This window comes from Prosopis cineraria, unplaced genomic scaffold (genome assembly GCF_029017545.1).
Source record: "Prosopis cineraria cultivar Desert tree isolate PC_DT_omini unplaced genomic scaffold, ASM2901754v1 PC10, whole genome shotgun sequence".
NCBI lineage: Eukaryota > Viridiplantae > Streptophyta > Magnoliopsida > Fabales > Fabaceae > Prosopis > Prosopis cineraria.
In genome coordinates, this window is record NW_026555341.1 from 22,721,752 (window position 1) to 22,736,748 (window position 14,997).

Sequence of the window (14,997 nt, forward strand, 5' to 3'; positions counted from 1 at the left end):
CATTACTTTTATGATGCAGTATTCACTAGTTTAGCTATTATAAGAGTTTGAAATACCTAATCGATTAGAAGGAGTTGAATATGAGGCAGAGGAGATGGATAAAACTTCTTAAGGATTACAACTTGAGTTGAAAACCATCCAAGTAAAGCTAATGTGGTTGCTGATGCATTAAGCTAAAAGATGTTACATATGGCAACGTCTTATGGTAAGAGAGTATAGATTGATAGACTTGTTTGTTGAGTCACAGTAAGATGGCCACTAAAGGCATTATTTAGTACCTATTCTACAATGATCAGTAATGATTTATGGAGATAATTAAGAATGGTACAATTAGAGATGAGTACCTTTTGAAAATTAGAGAAGGAATCAAAGAAAATCAAGCCATTGATTTTAGTTTCAATAATAATGGTTTTGTTATTTATCAGGACAGGATTTGTGTGCCTGATGATATAGGCCTGAGGAGAGTGATATTGAGTGAAGCTTATTATAGTAAGTACACCATCGATTTGGGAGCTACAAAGATGTACCAGGATATGAGGCAGTATTAGTGGTGGCCTAGTATGAAGAGAGATGTTATTAACGTTTGTGACTTGATGTTTGACATGTCAGAAGGTTAAAATAGAGCATGAAAGACTAGCAAGAATGTTGTAACCATTAGATATTTCTAAGTGAAAATGGGATAATATTTCTATGGATTTTATAACTAGGTTGCCAAGGACTCAGTTAAGACATGATACCATATGGGTTATTGTTGATAAACTCACTAAATCAGCTTATTTCCTAGCAATTATTCTTTGGAAAAAATGGCAGAGACCTATATCTGAGAAGTTGTAGGCTATTTGGTGTGTACTGAAGAGTATATTTTTGATAGAGATTTGAGGTTTACTTTTAAGTTCCAGGGAGCTTTGCAACGTGCCATGGGTACTGAGTCGAGATTCAGTATGGCATATCACCATAGACAGATGGGCCGATAGAGTGGACTATATAGACCCTAGAGGATATGTTGAGAACCTGTGTATTAGAGTTACAAGGTAACTGGGATAGCCATCTCCCTTTGGTTAAGTTTGCTTGTAACAATAGTTACCACTCTAGTATTTAATTGGCACCATGTAAAGGCATTGGATGGGAGCAAATGTAAGTCACCTCTTTATTGGACAGAATTAAGTGAGAAGTGTATGTTAGTATCGAACATTGTAAATCAAATGACTCATAAGATTGGGTTAATTAGGAAAGAGCTATTAACAACTCACAGTAGGCAGAAGAGTTATATAGATAGGCATAAAAGGCCATTATAGTTCTTAGCAAGAGATAATATGTTTATAAGGGTTACACCAGTAATGGGAATCAGGAGGTCAATAAGAGCCAAGAAGTTGACTCTTCGATTCATTAGTCATTTCAAGATTCTAGAAAGAATTTGACAAGTTGCCTATAGAATCACTTTGACATCGCAGTTATCTGGTGTGCATGACATGTTTCATGTATCGCAACTTAAAAAGTACTAACCAAATGCCTCACATATGATAGAACTAAATGGGATTGAACTCCAGGAGAATTTGACCTTTAAAGCTGAGCCAGAACAGATCATATATGTGAAAGAGAAACAATGAGGAGCAAAACCATATGATTGATTAAAGTTTTTTAGTGAGGCATGGCTCTAGGTGATGCTACCTTGGAGACAGAGGATACAATGAGGCAACAATATCTTTATCTATTTCCCTAAGTATATGTTTACGTGTTTTGTTAATTTTAGGGATAAAATTCTTAAAAGGAGGGGAGAACAATAACATCCTAAATTTCTTAGTCCTATGAATAGCTAATAATTGAGGGTAAAGTGGTAATTAGTGTGAGATTAGAGATTTGGACGGTTAGTTAATTATTGTGTCTTTAAGATGTTATATGAATAGATATGGGTAGAAGGATAGCATTTTGAGTCAAAGTAAGTGTGCTTGGTGAGAACTTTTCTCACTGTGCCATATACCACTGTTATGTTGCATGTGTCGCAACACATAGAATAGAAATTGATCCCATAAGTCATGAATTTTAAGTGAATTTTAGATAGGAAATTCTAAAAACACACGAAAGGAGAGGAGAGAAAGGTTAGGTCTATTAGGGCAAGAGATTTCAAAGTTGTGGAAGGTGCTTCTGACCAATAATTTAATGGGTATACTATGTATAACTCTTACCTTCCATTCTACCCAAATTTCTCTAGATATAAGTTATACAGAAATTGAATTGGTGAAATTTTAGGTGTTTGATGCTTACCTAATAGTAATAAAAATGTTCTCAGGAGTTAAATTAGAGCTTTGTAACTAGTTTAAAGCTAAATGATAGAGCTTTAAACCTATAAGCTCAATTTGACTCTAAATCAAGAGGTTTTTAGGGTGAAAATTATGTTTGAGTTAAATGAGACTAGTTGAGTGATGTGAAGTAGTAATGGACTTAGAATGGATAAATGAAAATGGATATACGACTTATATAGCCATAAGTAGTAAATATGTACTTTTGATCAAAGTAGATCAAATGACTAAATTTTGCCACATGTGTTCACATTGGCATTTTGAGCATGTGAATTGAGAAAGGAAGCTTGTGATAAGCTATAGTGGTGGTTGAAATCTACTGGTAACCTCTCTAGTGACAGAAGGGTTGAGGTGACTGAATAATCTCCTTTGTTTGACTATTCTTTGTAACTGTGTGTGAGTATGCAATGTAGTGAATTAAATAGTTTTGAATTGAGCATTTTTGTAGCATTAAATGTTTATTGCATGAAATAGATTTTGGTTAAAACAAGTAATGAAATTTGGTAATTTAACATGAAAATGTTTACATGTATATATATGAGTAAAGTGGTGAATAAGAACCCATGAATCGTTTAAAAAATCATGATCATAGGGGTGGAAGTTCACACAAGTATGGAGGTGGTGATAAGACCATATGGCATATTATCCCTAATGCCCGACAGGGTGTGGTATTAGAGAATTATATCTCCTTAGTACCTTTTTGTGGTGTAGTGTTTGAAATGATCTCCTTAGTACCTTTTAAGGGGCGATGTTAGAGATTTAGACTCCTTAATGTCTATATGATACAGTACTGGAGTTAAAACACCTTGTTGTGTGCATTGGGGAAACCATAATTTGAAAGTAAGATAAAACACCTTTGGCCAGGTGATTCTACTACTAAAAGTGAGCTCAAGGCTAATAAGTGTGTACAGTAGTCTAAGGCAAGCCTAGAATTTCATGTCAAGGTATATTATGCTTTAATTTCATATTTTTGCATGTGATAGTCAATAGAAGTGAGTTATTCTATTATTAAGATTTTTTTCTTCCCTGTGGTTACATTTCTATAGGACAAAACAGTGACAGGGTAAGGGAAAAGAGTTATAGCTGGCTTAAAGTTATTAAGCCATGTGAACTTTGAGTATAGTGTAATGAACCAGAACTTGTGTATATATGTATATAAGTTGCCATAAGAGTTACCATGTATGTTTTGAAATGGGTTTTAGTTGAAAATGTAAAGATTTATAGTGAATCTTGGCCTATGTGTGAAATTATGATGAAATGAGTAATTTAGGGATAAAATTAAATAGTAAATATGATATGTGTGGATATGTGATAAAGAAAAAGGACCAAGTAGGCTAAAGTGTGTTAAATTGTGAAAAGTTTAAAAATGTGGAAACTAGCCATTGAAGGGTCAAATTTGATATATGCATATGATTGTGATATATTGTTTCCAATCAAGTGCAATAGGTCCTTTTGGACTTGATTCAAGGCCTTGTATGGTCTAATGAGAGAAAGGGATCAATTTAGGTGCTTGGGTGAGCAAATTTTTTTAAAACTCACTTTATGCACTCGGGTGTCTAAATTTTGATCGAATATTTAGATCGTGTCCAAACTTGTCTCATTAGCTAGTTGAAGAGATAAGTTTTGTGTGAGCATTTGAATCACTCTGATCAGACATTGTATGTGGAAATGGCACACACCAGAAATTCATCATTTTGCTGTCAAATGACAATAGAAATTTTAGACTAGTACACTGCGACATTTAGCATCTCATGTCGCAATGCATGTTACAGAAAGTTCAGGGTTGTGGCTCTGTGCCACATGCCGCAATACATGTATTGCACACCATGGTGCATGGCCCATATTCCAGTTTGATTTTTGTGGTTTCCAATGCATACAATGATTGAGATGAATGTATATAATTTATTTCCACTGCGTATTGCTCTAATGCATTACGGTTTTGATGATTTAGCAAACAAGTCTTTGGCCAATGTTTTTTAATTAAAATATTTGATTATTGATTGGTTGTGTTTTGGTGTGGTCATTTTGTTAATCTTCTCCTGTATTGAGTAGATATGGGAAAAGGTTACATTTGGTTTTGAATCAAGGTGATTTGGAGGTTTGGTTAGTAGTGATCATACTATGTGTTAGAAAAGTGGTGAATAAATGGTGAAAGAGGTGAAATGATTTATATAGATTAGATTTGAAGTTAATATATGATATATTATGCTATGCTTGCTTAAGGTTGTATGTAATAGTCAATGGTAGAGAGTTATTTTGTTATTGAGATTTTTATCTCACCCTTATGGTTACATTTTTACAGGACAGAGTAGTAATCGAGACATAGGAAAAAAATCTAGACTGGCATAGTGGTGCCATGGATGTGGCCAAATTAACAAAAATTGACAAAATGAATTTTATGTCTAAAAGATGAGTGGCCCAAATTAGATTTTTGAAATTCATTTTAGTTTGGGAGTATTAAATAAAAAGTCAACAATTCTAGAGTGTCTTAGCATGCTAGTTTTGGTTTGCCTTTGTGTAGAAAATTTTTATATAATTTTATGCAACAAGGAACTTGATTATTTTAATAAAATCTTTCTTCTAATTATGATTTAATTATGACATTAATTAGATTTTATTATGTACATGTTATTTAATTGAGTATGTAATTTTATGTGACAAATGGCATGGACCTCTGCATCAATTAGGCATTAAAGTCCCCACTCTTAAGGTTAATGGCTCATATTTAGACATATTTATGGTACATTTGGGAGTTAAGTCGCTTAAATAATGTGGATGACTGATAGGAAATTAGTCGCTTATCCTTAAAATTACACTAAAGCTAACCCTAATGCAATATAGGGCCAACCCTAGGTCATCTCCCAAGGAATGGTTTTAAGTCTAATTGAAAGTTATCTAGTGAAATAAATCAACCAAAGTTTGTAGGAATTTAGTTACCTAGCTAATTACCTAATATGCAAGTAATTAAAATGCTAGTGAAAGTGAGTGAAATGAACTTCCCTTTTCACAATAATGAACCCTAGAGATTAGTTGATTTTGGACTCATTATCTTCTCATGATTAGGCTAAGTTTAGCTTCCCTTTCCTCTTGACTAAAGCTGTCATGACTTAAGAAAATTATCCTAAGCCAATTAACCTAATTAGCTAACCTCCCTAGGTCTTAGATTAAAGTCCCTAGTTCAATTAACCAATTGGTGAAGACATTAGCCAAGTGATTCACTCAAAATCCTCTCTCAACAGCCATGGTCAAACACATAAATTGAGCAACCACAAGATTATGTCAAGCTACTCAACAACACAAGCATTAACACCACAAGATTATGCAATATTAACACAAGAAATTCACTAATTGAAAAAACACAAGATTATGTGCCAAACAAAGAGTGGCAAAATTCAGTCATGGCTGTTCAAGGGAGAAATAAAAAAAAATGAAACCTCCTCTCTCTTTACATCAACATCAAATTCAAATTAGAATTTATAAGCTAAGATGATTAAACCCTAGATTAAGAATCTAACCATCTAGTAAAAAGAGAAGAGGATAGGAAACAAAAGAACTTAGCCAATTTGAAGCTCAAGACTCATCCTCCATCTTCATCTCTCTAGGATTCCACAAAGAAACTTAGCCAATCTTCATCTTCAAGAACCCTAGTGATTGCTTGTGAAGGCCAAACTCCATAGCTCTTGAATGATGGAAATGAGCTTCAATCCTTGTGAAAATGGAAGGGATGGAACGAAAATGAAAGAGAGGAGAAGAATGGTATGAGTTTTGTGGAGGTTTGGTGGCTGAAAATGGAGGTTAGGGTGCTGGAAAATGAAGAACAAAAGAGAGAAAATGAAGAACACTATGAACAAGAGAGAGAGAATGTGGAAGATGAATGAGATATGTGTTGGATCCCATTTGGGACTTAAAATGGCGTGCTCCTTGGTGTCTCCCATCAGCTGAAGCTTAATTAAAATAAGGAAAAAGAAATTAAAATGTAAATGGGAGCCTTGTCACACTTGCAAGGTGGCAACTTCCTATTGGTTTGTAGATGATTCCAATGTGTGCCTAATTTCCCATGTGTCATCCACATCATTTTAGCTGATCTAATCCCTCAAAATAATCATAATTCACGTGCAAACCATCAGCCATTGACCTCAAGGAGTGTTGACCTCAATTGCCCAATTGATGCACAAGTCACATGCCACCTATGTCACATAAATCACATAATTCAATTAAATAGCATATGATATAATAAAATCTAATTCATGTCCAGAATTAAATTCATAATTAGAAGGGAGAATTTATTAAATTAACTAAGTTTTAGGCTGCACAAAATTATATAAAAATTTCCACACAAAGGCAAACAAAAACTAGGACAAACTAAGACACTTAAGAAAGTGTTGACTTTTTTATTTAATTACTCCCAAACTAAAATGATTTTAAAAATATAATTTCACCATTCATCAACTGGACATAAAATTAATTTTGTCAATTTTCTTGTACATTTTCTCAAAAGTTTATTTTTTGGACCAAAATGCCCCTAGTGCACTGAACCTAGAAACTTAGGCAAAGTTCCAAATCTAATGCAATGTGTGCACTTGAAGGTGATAAATCATTAATAAAATGGTCCTAATTGACAAATAAAAGTGGGTAACAAATGTTTCTATCAATTCCCCCACACTTAGCTTTTGCACTCCGGGCAAAATCAAGTGAAAAAGGTCCCAAAAGAAACTATAAGACAAAGAAATAAGAGAAAAACATTGTTTCAAGTCACTAAAATACTAGCTCATAAACTTCTACAAATTATCAATCAATGTGGCAATAATTAGGAAAGAATTATGCACATCACAAACAAACCCTTACCAAGAATCAATGTCAAAGAGTAAGCCTCTCTAGGTTAAGTGTTTGCTCTCATCACTCAAAGTGTATAAGGTATTAAATTTCACTCAAATTTCTTAGGATAAACCCTACTATAAATTGTAACCCTTCTACATCTCCATCACTAAATAGCACTTGCAATCAAGAATCAAGTGGACTTTATTAGGTTGTGATATAGGTAATGAAAGGATGTCTAAGAAATGCATGTATATAAAAAATAGGGTAGCATCAAAATAATGCTAAATCAAGATATATCCCCTTAATATGCAAAGCATAACCTAACTCAATGAGTGAACACCTTAACACAATGAGGATGGAAAGAAATGATAAGAAATAATAAAACAATGGAATGGATGAGCTAAGCAACTTTTTTTTTCTTTCTTTTTTTATCTCTTCTTTTGTTTCTTTTTCTAGCAACTTTATTTCTTTTCTTTTTTACTATATTTTTTTTCAATCTATCTTGTTTTTTTTTTGTTGCCCCTACTCTTTGAAACAATGGAAGTAATGGATGTAATGGTGTAGCAATAAGTATAAAGAGTAATGGATAGAAAAATTAATAGCATCCACTCATTTGATCTAGGACATGCAATGAATATTAAAAAGACATATAAAAGTGTAACATGCATTCCTTGGAAAAATAGGGTGATTATATATATATATTATATTTTTAAGAATAAGGCTTGGCTAACAAAGGATAATTGATAATATGGCTTTTGGCTTTTGGCTTTTTTTTTGCCATTCATCTCTATCAAAAAGTTTATGGTCTTTTTTCTGAGGGTTTATTTGAGTGTTTAGTTCTATGAAAGGGTAATATGCCACTCTAATCATTTTCAAGTAAAGAATGTTCACTTCACACCCATTCAATCCTAAAAATTACCACATCTCAAGAATCAAAATATCCATCAAGAGCTATAGGTAATTAAGTAACCTAAAACAAAATAAGAAATTTTTTTTTGAATTGCAAAACAAACAAACAGAACAAAATGTTATTTCTCTCACACTTAACATGCATGTCCTCAATGTATGTATAGACTTGATAAAATAAGGTGATCAATGTGCATAACAAAGTGTGGTGCAGATATTTTTTTTTTCAACTCACAACACAAAGAAGTCAAATAAAGCAAATAGACTCTAACATATAAAAGTGTAACATGCATTCCTTGGGGAAAAATAGGGTGAATATATATATATATATTTATTTTAAAGAATCAAACCAAAGGCTCAAAGTGGCTAACAAAGGATAATAAATAATAATAGGTTGGCTATTTGGCTTTGGCTATTTTTTATGAATGCCATCTCTCATCTCCTATCAAACAAGTGCAAGATATATGGTCTTAATTAAGAAGTGAAACAAATTCTAGAGGGTAACATCACTAAGGAATTAATCACACATGAGTGTTTAGCCTCTTCCATGAAGGGTAATATGCCACTCTAATCCATTAATTCAAGGTAAAAGAATGTTCACTTCACACCTATTCAATCCTAAAAATTACCACATCTCAAGAATCAAAATATCCATTTAGAGCTAGGTAATTAAGTAACCTCAAACAAAACAAAACAAAGCAAATTTTTTTTAATTTTTTTTTTTTTTTTTGCAAAACCAAACAAACAAAACAAAATGTTTATTTCTCTCCCCCACACTTAAATCATGCATTGTCCTCAATGTATGTATAGACTAGTGATAAAATAAGGTGAGATCAATAATGAATGCATAACAAAAGTGTGTGCAGAATTTTTTTTTTTTCAAACTAAAACACAAACAAAGAAGTCAAATAAAGCAAATAAACTCTAATTTTCCTACTAGGTTCATCTCCCCCACACTTGAACTATACCTATCATTAAATATATCAATTAAAGGAAAGTAAAAGCTCAAGGTTAGAGAGATACAACCTTATCATGGTGGTTCAAAAACATGTTGAGAGAAGTCCTCCTCCTTTTGAAGTGATTTGGCATCTTTGTAGAGCTTGCATAGGTGACCATTGATTTGCATGGTGGAACCCGTGGCTTTATTCAAGAGTTGCAAAACCCCATAGGGAAACACCTTGGTCACTAGATATGGTCCCTCCCACTTAGACTTCAACTTGGCATGCTTATGAATAAACCTTGTTTGGAACAAGAGGACTTGATCTCCTTCTTGGAACTTTTTCCTCAAGATTAGCTTGTCATGAAGGATCCTTGTTTTCTCCTTATAGATCTAGAAGACTCATAGGCATCCAACCTAAGCTCCTCAAGTTCTTGCATTTGAAGAAATCTCTCCTTAGCCGAAAGATGGAAATCCAAGTTGAGTTTCTTGATGGCCCAATAGGCCCTATGCTCTATCTCCACAGGGAGGTGGCAAGCCTTTCCATACACCAATCGAAAAGGAGACATGCCAATGGGAGTCTTATAAGCGGTCCGATAAGCCCACAAAGCATCCTCCAAGTGTAAAGACCAATCCTTCCTATTTGTGTTCACCACCTTGGTTAGGATTTTCTTGACTTCTCTATTTGATACTTCGGCTTGGCCATTAGTTTGGGGATGATATGGTGTAGAGATTTTGTGATGCACCCCATATTTAGCCAAGAGAGCCTTCATCATCTTATTGCAAAAGTGGGATCCTTGGTCACTTACCAAGGCCTTAGGAACTCCATACCTACAAAAAATATTAGATTTGAGAAACTTCAAAACAATCTTAGCATCACAAGTTCTAGTAGGAATGGCTTCAATCCACTTTGAAACATAATCAACACCAAGTAATATGTACTCAAAACTAAAGGATGGTGGAAAGGGACCCATGAAGTCAATGCCCCAAACATCAAAAATCTCACAAAATAAAATGGGTTGTTGAGGCATTTCATGTCTCTTACCCCAACTACTAACCTTTTGACATTTCAAGCATGCTTTACAAAATTCATAAGAGTCTTTAAACAAGCTAGGCCAATACAATCCACAATCTAAAACCTTCCTAGCTGTCTTATTTGAGCTAAAATGACCACCACATGCATGAGAGTGACAAAATTCAAGAACAGAAGGCACATCAACATCATCAACACACCTCCTAATCACTTTATCACTACAAATCTTCCACATCAAAGGTGGTTCCCAAATGTAAAATCTAGACTCTCTTTTCAATTTTTCAATGGCAAAACGTGAAGCACAAGGAGGCAAGACTCCACACTCAATATAGTTAGCAAAAGAGGCATACCATGGAGGCTTAGATGAAATGGCACACAATGCCTCATCAGGAAATGAATCACAAGGAATAGTAGGGTTAGAGTTTACCATAGTAGCTTTTAAATGAGGTAGTCTAGACAAATGATCCGCTACTTGATTGGTAGAACCACTCCTATCCCTTATCTCCACATCAAATTCTTGCATCAAGATCACCCATCGAATCAAGCGAGGCTTAGAATCTGTCTTCTTAAACAAGTACCTCACAGCAGCATGGTCAGTGTACACAACAACTTTAGAGTTAAGAAGATATGATCTAAACTTATCAAGTGCAAAAACAATAGCAAACAACTCTTTCTCAGTTGTGGTGTAATTAACCTGAGCTGAATCTAGGGTCCTAGATGCATAAGCAATCACATATGATAACTTGCCCTCTCTTTGACCAAGCATAGCTCCCACAGCAAAATTAGAAGCATCACATGACAACTCAAAAGGCAAAGACCAATTTGGGGCTTTAAGAATGGGAGGGGAAATGAGCATGCTTTTCAAAGTGTCAAAACTCCTTTTGCAAGCATCATCAAAAACAAAATCAACATCTTTTTGTAAGAGTTTAGACATAGGCAAAGCAATTTCACTAAACCCCTTTATAAATCTCCTATAAAAGCCTGCATGTCCCAAAAATGATCTCAAATCTTTCAAACAAACAGGATATGGCAAAGAAGCAATCACATCTACTTTGGCCTTATCCACCTCTATGCCATTGGAAGAAATCAAATGGCCTAAAACAATTCCTTTATCTACCATGAAATGGCATTTTTCAAAGTTAAGCACAAGCTTCTTTTCAATGCACCTACCAAGCACTTTATCTAAAGAATGCAAGCATGAATCAAAGGACTCACCATACACAGTAAAATCATCCATAAAGACTTCCATGCAATGTTCAATAAAATCACAAAATATGGACATCATGCATCTTTGAAAAGTACCAGGTGCATTGCAAAACCAAAAGGCATCCTCCTATAGGCAAATGTACCAAAGGGGCATGTAAAGGTAGTCTTATCTTGGTCACTAGGAGCTATGGAATCTGAAAATACCCACTAAACCCATCTAGGAAGCAATAATGGGACTTGGAAGCCAATCTCTCAAGCATTTGATCAATAAAAGGCAAAGGAAAATGGTCCTTCCTAGTCACATTATTGAGCTTCCTATAGTCTATGCACACTCTCCAAGCATTTTGAACTCTAGTTGGAACAAGCTCTCCTTTCTCATTTTTTACCACAGTAATCCCCCCTTTCTTAGGTACAACTTGGGTTGGAGACACCCACTCACTGTCAGCTATAGGATAGATGATCCCAGCACTAAGTAGCTTAACAACCTCTTTCTTTACCACATCTAAAATCAATGGGTTAAGTCTCCTTTGTGGTTGCCTAATGGGCTTAGCATTGTCCTCAAGAAAAATTTTATGTGTGCACACAATAGGGTCAATACCAGGAATGTCAGCCAAAGTCCAACCAATAGCATGTATGTTCTTTCTCAACACATCAAGTAATGCATTTTCTTCCTCAAGAGATAAAGAGTTAGAAATTATTACCGGAAGCTTCTCATTCTCAATGAGATATGCATACTTGAGATTGGATGGTAAAGGCTTCAACTCCAAGGTAGGTGGCTCTACACAAGAGGGAATGAGCTTCTTCAAGTCTAATTTGGTGGAATATTCCATGGTACTATCTTGTCTTTTAGGCTTCTCACTTGTTTTTGATTTCTCCTCTTCTTTCTTTACAGCCTCCCCCTTTTCTTGCAACTTGTCCTCAAGTGCTTGGACTTGAGCCACGGCCTCGACATGTGAAAGTGTAGAATTTTCCTCCAATAGCTTGGGAATCCTAAGAACATCAAGCTCGAGTGGAGAAAAACTCATAGATTCGGCCTTAATGGCTTTAGTACCTACAACACAAGAAGATATACCCTTCTCAAGCATTTCAAGATCAAGCATAGGAGATATTTTAAACAAATCATGAGAAGAAGTAGTTGCATCATTCAAGCATGCATCAATCTCTAAACAAATAGGACAACTACATCCATCAATACATGTAGTAGTAACAAGAGACAAATCATCATCAACATGTGAGAAAGAATCAAGCATGTGAGACTCACAAGCATCATGAAGCAATAACTCAATGGAACTTACACCTAACAAAGAATAATCCTCAAAAGGATGTTTCATTGCTTCATATATATTAAAAATAACATGATCCTCTCCACATTTCAAAATCAAACTACCTTTTTCCATGTCAATCAATGTACGGGCAGTCCTCATAAATGGCCTTCCTAAAATCAAAATATCATCCCCACTCCCTTCTTTTGACATATCAAGCACATAGAAATCCACAGGAAATAATAGACCTTTAACACAAACCAACAAGTCTTCTACTACTCCATGTGGTCTTCTAACACTTCTATCCGCTAATTGGCATATCATAGGTGTCTTATGCATGCAATCAAGACTCAAGGCATGATAAATTGAAAGAGGCATAACATTAATGGCTGCACCTAAGTCTATCAATGCATGAGAAAAATGTGTGTTGCCAATCTTGCATGGAATTGTGAAGGAACCGGGGTCCTCACATTTTATAGGGAGTTGAGGCTTCATGATAGCACTCACAGATGAGGGTAATTGTACCCTTGCATTAGGCCTAAATTTTCTTTTATTTGTACAACAATCTTTCAAAAATTTGGCATACTTAGGAAAGTTCTTAACTACATCCATCAAGGGTACATTAACATGAATCTTATGGAAGAAATCATATACCTCTTGATCAAATTGTCCCTTCACTTGCTTAGGGACCACTTGTGCTTGTGGAAAAGGAAGCTTCTTCATAATCTCTTGACTTTGCTTTCCTTCTTCCTTCCTTGAACTCTCCTTTCTTGTTTCACTTTGCTCGGCCTCTCCCTTTTTTCCTTACTAAACAACTCGGCCATAGTCCCCTTTTCCACCTTAGATGGTGGTTGCTCACATATGATCTCCTCAATGTTTTCATCCTCATCATCTCTACAAAAAGATGCATCATTAGGAGCAAAAGAAGAACTAGAAACATTAACATCAATTGAAGAATTTAAAGAGGGCTTCTCGGCCTTCCCTTGTCTTTTGTCTTCTTGTACTCTTTCTCCCAACTCCTTGCCACTCCTCAATGTGATAGCATTAAGATTAGCTTTAGGATTAGCAACGGTGTTGGATGGTAATGTAGAGGCTTGAGCATTGGCTGCACTTAATTGGTTAGCAAGCATATTCATTTGAGAAGTAAGGGCATCAATTTTAGAGTTCATGTTCTCACACTTGTTACCCATACTCTCTACCTTGTTCCCTAAGCCATCATACATGTTTTTATACAAAGAGTTCATTTCAATCAACTGCTTACGTAACACATTCACATCATTAGAAGAGTTTGAATTAGAAGAACTCTCAATTGGAACAAGCCTCCTATCACTATAAGAATTAGAAGAAGGTGTAAGAGAATTACCACTTGGATTGTAGCTTTGAGAAGAGCTACCTTGAGACAAATGAGGTGGAGGGTCACGGCCAAAGGTGTTTTGATAGGATCCTCTTTGTTGATTGTCTTGTAAAGCCACATTTGGATTTGAATAGGAGAAATTAGGATGGTCTCTCCATGAAGGGTTGTAAGTATTAGAATAAGCTCCTTGCCCTTGCCTCCCACCATAGGATTGTTTTCCATTGTAGATAGCATTTACTTGTTCAAACTTAATAGGACAATTGCTTTCTACATGCATAGGTGAGTCACAAAAAGTACAAGAATAAGGGACAAGTGCTTGAGAAGTACTTACATTGCTCACTTGAGATATTTGTGGAGCCAACATTCTCCCAATCTTGGCAGCTAGCAAGTCCACATATGAATCATTAAGAATTGAAGGAACCTACCATATTCACATTTCTCTTTTCCCTTGTAGAGTATTGAGCACCACTTGAAGCCATCTTGTCAATTAGTTCCCAAGCCTTTAAGGAAGTGAGGTCAATCAAGCATCCACCACTAGCGGCATCAATGTTAACTTTGTCTCTTGGAATCAAGCCCTCATAGAAATATTGGACTAAATTCTCACTAGAAATTTGATGGTGTGGGCATTTAGCCAAAAGGCCTTGGAATCTAGTCCAATACTCATAGAGACTCTCATCCTCTCCTTGTTGGACCCCATAGATTTGCTTCCTCAAATTGGTGACCTTGGAATTTGGAAAGAATTTATCTAAGAAGAGTCTTCTTAGCTCGGCCCATGTGCTCACTTTCACATAAGAAGGGTAGTTGAAATACCACTCCTTTGCTAAACCTTCAAGAGAAAATACAAAAGCCTTAGCTTGAACATCATCAACATTTACATGCATAGGCTTCATAGTATCACAAACCAATAGGAGTATGCAAAAACCTATGACAATCCTCTCCTGGTAACCCATGAAATTTAGGCAATGCATTAATCAAGGAGGATTTAATTTCAAATTGAACATTAGTAGGAGGAACATATAAGCCATAAGGATTATCATGCCAATTAGGTTGAGTTAATTGCCTAATGCTCCTCTCCTCTCTAGGGTTATGCAAGCCTTCAAATTCATTATTAACATGGCCATCATCATGCAAATTCTCATTCCCATTCCCATGGCCCTCATTATGCACATGCTCATGTCCTAAGA

General features: G+C 35.3%; 1 non-coding gene across 1 annotated transcript; it reads left to right on the forward strand.

Moving 5' to 3' along the window:
• The first annotated feature begins 14,422 nt into the window (after window positions 1-14,422).
• LOC129284688 (small nucleolar RNA R71) lies at window positions 14,423-14,529 on the forward strand. The gene has a single exon (XR_008586932.1). It is a non-coding gene; the product is annotated as a small nucleolar RNA R71 (small nucleolar RNA).
• Window positions 14,530-14,997: the final 468 nt, after the last annotated feature.